This window comes from Thamnophis elegans, chromosome 13 (genome assembly GCF_009769535.1).
Source record: "Thamnophis elegans isolate rThaEle1 chromosome 13, rThaEle1.pri, whole genome shotgun sequence".
Taxonomy (NCBI): domain Eukaryota; kingdom Metazoa; phylum Chordata; class Lepidosauria; order Squamata; family Colubridae; genus Thamnophis; species Thamnophis elegans.
This window is the reverse complement of record NC_045553.1, coordinates 22845067-22851206: the sequence shown is the minus strand read 5'-3', so window position 1 is coordinate 22851206 and position 6140 is coordinate 22845067.

The window sequence follows — 6140 nt, the reverse complement described above, 5'->3', positions numbered from 1 at the left end:
TTAACTGGATGAGCAGCTTTGAAATAGGTTTCAATATGAATCCTCAACACAAAACAAAGAAGCAGATTTTTTTAAAGGTTAAGTATGAGAAATATTTCTAGTATATGGAGAATATATTGTATGAACATTTTCCCCCATTTCTCCATTGCTTCAGAGTCACTCAGGTCCTACAAAATTATTTTTTCTGTTTAATTAACTAATTAATTAATTAATTCTCAATACCTAATTGCAAAGCAAGTCATAGCAAATAATCTCATGTTTAGATTCTACATTAGCATAAAATCCTGGTAAAATAACAGTTCTATAACTCATGTATGAGAAATCAGGAATCAGTTCATTGCAAATAAGTGTCCTCCCACAATCCATCCATGGAAAACTATTTCTTCCATCTGTCATGAGCCTGTTTTTCTTTTTAAGTTGCTAGAATTTGGGGGGGATTCCAAAACAGGAAAGGAAAAAATATTATTGAAGTGAACAAAGCTTCTTTTATCACAATATTGTAATATCTGGTTTATTATCTTCAGAATTAATCATAGAACATAGAATATTAGAGTTGAAAGGGATCTAGGAGGTCTTCTAATCCAACCCCCTGCTCAAGCAGGAGACCCTATGCCATTTCAGACAAGTGGCTATCCAGTCTCTTTTTGAAAGCCTCCAGTGATGGAGCACCCACAACTTCTGAAATCAATTTGTTCTGCTGCTTTATTGTTCTCACCATCAGGAAGTTTCCCCTTAGTTCTAGGTTGCTTTTCTCCTTGTTTAGTTCCATTCGTTGTTTCTTGTCTTGCCTGTTGGTGTTTCTTGGTCTTTAAACTACTCAGGTGCATGATTTCAACAATAATCTAATTTTCTTTAAAGTTTTTATTATTTTCTTTGTGTTTATTGTAACAGTTTCATGGTTAATTTACAATGACCATGTTTTTTGATTCAAACCTTAAAAGAAAAACATAATCATGAATCAAAAGACTATGATTTTGATAATTTATCTTGGGCAACAGATTTATTTGCAACCTTCTTATTACAGTTAAGCATAAATATGTTAAGATGCAAGTATTAGCCATGATTAAGCATGACTAAGAATAGTGTACCATATGTGTTTACATTTTCCTGGATAGTACAATTTCCAGCTACAGATGTGGAGTTGAGTGTTTAAAAGATTTGGAAAACAGCCATACATCTGCAGATTAACCCATCAAGGAAATAGTTCAAAGCAGTTTGCTCACTAATGAGCTTTTACAAAGTAGAACTGAGGTTCCTAATGGGATTTTGGGAATCTTTGGTGAGGTTTCATTGCAAAACATTGACCACAAAAGAGTTACTGCTCAAAATGTCTGACCTACTGGCTACCCCTAGTAATAAAATCTCTTCTTAAAGCAATAGTGGAGAGCCTTTTATGACTTGTGGACTTCAAGTCCAGAATTTCTGAGCCAGCCACACTCATGGGAGTTGAAATCCACAAATCAAAAAAGAGCCATGTTTCCCCATCACCCCTGATTTAAGGAAGGCAAGCTAATCTTCCTGCATGCTCTTGGATACCCAGCTGGACTTTTGAAGGTTCCAAAGTCATTGCTTTAAGAAGCTGATGCTTTATCTTTGCAGCATATAACTTTCCAAGTCAATCTGTTTTATGGAAAACATTTTATGTAATATAGAATGGGACAGGAAACTTGGTAGGCATTGGTGCAAGATATGCAGTCTCGGGCAATTTTATTCTGCAGGCAGGAATTGGATCTGCCATGATGAAGATACTCACGTATTTGGAGACTCGAAAGATACATCCTAGAAAAAGCTTTACAGGCACAATCAATCTAATTAGTAACACAGGAAAATTTCACTGAAGCTACAGCATTTAACTGAGCAAAGGTGTGAAATGTGTTTCCTCAAAGTGTTTTTCCCCATATTTACATCCCTTTTTCCAAAAGGCACTTGGACTTTTTTCCTTTGAAAACATTTTGCTTCTCATCCAAAACATTTCCTCAATTAATTTTTGGAAAAGCACCTTTGGGACAATCATGATCAGGATGATTGAGAATCTACATGGACATTTTTCCATATTTACATTTGCAGCCTAGTTAATATGTTCTCTGTCTCAACCCTTATCTCTATTTTTCATCAAGACCTGTTGTAGATCAGAAAGGTTTAAATGTGTAAAATTCATTCGGACATGAAGCTCAAAAGGTATTTTGGACCCAATCTCCTCTGGCTCTGCTTGTACAAGTTTAACCAGGTCAAGCAAATACCTAGAGACAACATTTGCAACCACAACTTAGTGTTAGCCTTGTGGTTTTGTATGTTGTGCAAATCCAGCCTATTCCGTTAGCATATGGTTCGGTGACTTGTTCAAAAATGTGACAAGCTGTTGTTTGAATGTAGCATATTGATGGCTAAACAGAACATTGGAGGAAAGCCAGCATGCTGTTATAAGCAATAATATTTTAAATACAAAAAAACTATTTGTTTTTATTCAAGTGATATTGAAATGCTTGGAATAAATGCTTGATTGAAGCTTTGGAGAGCCACAAGGGATAATGTGGTGCAGTGGTGCAGTGATGGTACTGGTGAAGGAGAACCAGGATTTGGATAATATCATAACTGCCCCCAAATGATTCTTCTCCTTCCGTCACTACCGTCACTCCCTCCCCATATTATAGGGTTAATATCCCATTTTAAAGCTTAATGATATATTTTCAAGAGAAAAAAAATATCCTGCCCCAAACTGGACAGTTGCTATTGAATTTCAGCAGTTAGTTTAGTGTGAGGAGTCACAAAAAGGAAATTGAGGGCTACTGCCAATTCTATTTATAATCCAAAATATTTTCAATTAAGGAGAAAGATAATTCAGCTTCCCCTACATTTATTTGGAAGAGGAAAATGTTTATTTTATTACAGATTCCACCCACAAAAACACACATACGTCCTTCTATTCAATTGTTTCCAGTTGTCAAAGAGTGCATAGTTTTCATGAAAATGTTTTTTTCACAAATGGGCTGCCATTGCGTCCTTCCTAGGGCTGAGAGATCCATGAGTCAGCAATGGATTTCCTTGTAGCGCTTATAAGATGTTGTTAGTATAAACTTTCCAAGACTTGGTTCCAATCAGTTTCCCCCAAGGGGTAGTAGCTTAGGCAGAGGACAATTACATGAACTTTCAGTGACCCAACCCAAGATCCAAGGTCCTGTGAGGTTGCCTCCATGCTGGTCTAGGTTTGATGTTACAGGTAGTCCTTGGCTTATGACTACAATTGACCCCCAAATTTCTGTTGCTAAGCAAGACAGTTGTTAAGTCAAATTTTACTCCATTTCACAATCTTCCTTGTCACAATTACAATTAAGAAACGGAAGGTTTAATACTGGCTGCTCAAGAACAAGCACTACGAACTAATGCAGTGAAAGCGAAGATACAAAAATCCACTGACAACCCAAACTGCCGACTTTGCAATAACAAAGTCGAAACTGTTTCACATTTAATGTGTGAATGCAGCAAAATCGCACAAACCGATTACAAAGCTAGATATGACCGAGTTGCTAAATTAATCCACTGGTCATTATGTAAAAAATATGATTTACCTGTAGCCAGAAAGTCATGGGAACATAAAGTGGAAAAAGTTATTGAAAATAAGAAGGTGAAGATCTTGTGGCCCTTTCGAATACAAATGGATCGTCATTTGGAGCACAACACGCCAGATATCACGGTTGTAGAGAGCCAAAGTGTACAGTTTATTGATGTCACTATTCCTGGAGATGCCAGAGTCGAAGAAAAAGAACTAGAAAAAATCACGAAATATCATGACTTGGCCATCGAAACTACACGGCTATGGATGAAGCATGTCACAGTGATACCCATTGTAATGTCCAAGAATTTTACAAGACACATCCACAAATTGCAGCTTCCTGCAATAACACCAGCGGAACTGCAAAAAACTGTGTTACTCGGAACATCTTATATTTTAAGAAGGTCCTTGGTTGATACTTAGGACGTTGGCAGCAAACAGTATCAACCATTAGCACCAGTCACTGGTATTTGCAATGCATTTTTGAATGTTCAGTTGGTTTCATGTTTAATAAATAAAGTATATAATAATAATAAAAACAATTTAATGTAACTCTTTATCCTGGTCTGATGATAGCAGTATAAAAAACAACTTGCAGAAATTGTTTGAAAATAGTCAAGAGCCAAGCGCCACCTAGTGCTGAAAGACAGTCTCTATACCTCCTAGCCCTTCTCTGTTTAGCCTTAGTTGGTGACTGGGCAAAGACTATGTATGCAGGTAGTCCTTGACTTATAACAGTTCATTTACTGACTACTTGAAATTTCATTGATACTGATAAAAATGACCTATGACAATTTTTCACACTTACAACTGTTGCAGCATCCTCAGGGTCACATGATCAAAATTCAGACCCCTGGCAACTGATTCATCTTTATGACAGTCACAGTGTCCCGGGCTCATATGATCCCTTTTTGCAACCTCCTGACGAGCGAAATCCATGGGGAATACAGATTCACTTTACAACCATGTTACTCACTTAGCAATTGCAGTGATTCACTTAACAACAGTGGCTAGAAAGATCGTAAAATGGGGCAAAGCTCACTTAACAAGTGTCTTGCTTAGCAAAAAAAATGTGGGGCTCAGTTGTGGTTGTAAGTCGAGGGCTATCTGTTATGGTTTAGAGAGGTCACCAGATTGGGAATGACTATATATACCCAACTCCTTCGTTAGCTGCAAGATGATGGGATAGTTGTAGCTGGAGGAGATTTTTTTGCTCTGGGCTGGGTTGGACCCCTCCCCCCAGTATGATGCCTGCACTTATGCTTATTTTCAATTATTAGACTTAGACTAACTACATTTATTTATTGTTAGTATTATTGATTATCACACAGTCATCCAGATGTTTAGACTGGGTTTGCCATTATTGTCTACCCATGAGCCTGGGATAGGCAAATCAGGATGTTTAACGGTGTTACGGATATCATACGGTGGTTCTCCTCTTACCTCTCGGACAGGTCGCAGTCGGTGTTGGTCGGAGGGCAGAGATCGACCCCTAGGCCCCTGAATTATGGGGTGCCACAGGGTTTGGTCCTGTCCCCCCTCCTGTTTAATATCTACATGAAGCCGCTGGGTGAGATCATTCGACGGCACAGGATAAAATACCATCAGTATGCGGACGATACACAGTTGTATCTGTCCGCCCCATGCCAACTCAGTGAAGCGGTTGACGTGATGTGCCAGTGCCTCGACGCTGTTAGGGCCTGGATGGGGGTTAACAAGCTTGTACTCAATCCGGATAAGACCGAGTGGCTGGTGTGTTTCCCTCCTACTAATTGGCCAAGTATTCCATCTCTCGGGCTGGGGGGGTCAAACAGTACGCCCCTCAGATAGGGTTCACAATTTGGGAGTCCTCCTGGATCCACAGCTGACTTTCGAACACCATTTGTCAGCTGTGACCAGGGGGGCATTTGCCCAGGTTCGCCTGGTGCACCAGTTGGGTCCCTACCTGAACCGGGAGGCCCTCACAACAGTCACTCGTGCCCTTGTGACCTCTAGACTGGACTACTGCAACGTGCTCTACATAGGGCAGCCCTTGAAGAGCATTCGGAGACTTCACCTTGTCCAGAATGCAGCCGCGCGAGCGATCGTGGGTGCACCTCGGTTCACCCACGTAACACCTATCCTCCGCGAGCTGCACTGGCTGCCTATTGGTCTTCGGATACGCTTCAAGGCGCTAGTCATCACTTATAAAGCCCTTCATGGTATTGGACCTGGGTACTTGAGAGACCGCCTGCTGCCAATTACCTCCAATAGACCGATTAGATCCCACAGATTAGGCCTCCTCCGAATTCCATCCGCCGGCCAATGCCGACTGGCGACTACCCGGAGGAGAGCCTTCTCTGTGGCTGCTCTGACCCTCTGGAACGAGCTCCCCGTGGAGATTCGAACCCTCACCACCCTCCAGGCCTTCCGCAAAGCCCTTAAAACCTGGCTGTTCCGACAGGCCTGGGGCTAAAGAGCTGTTGCCCCCCCCCCGCCTCGAATGGTATGACTGCTGTGTGTTTTTTAAATTATGTATTGTTATGTTCCGTCTTTTTTATTTCTTGTCTGTACCCCCCTCCCCTGATTTGAATTGTGAGCTGCCCTGAGT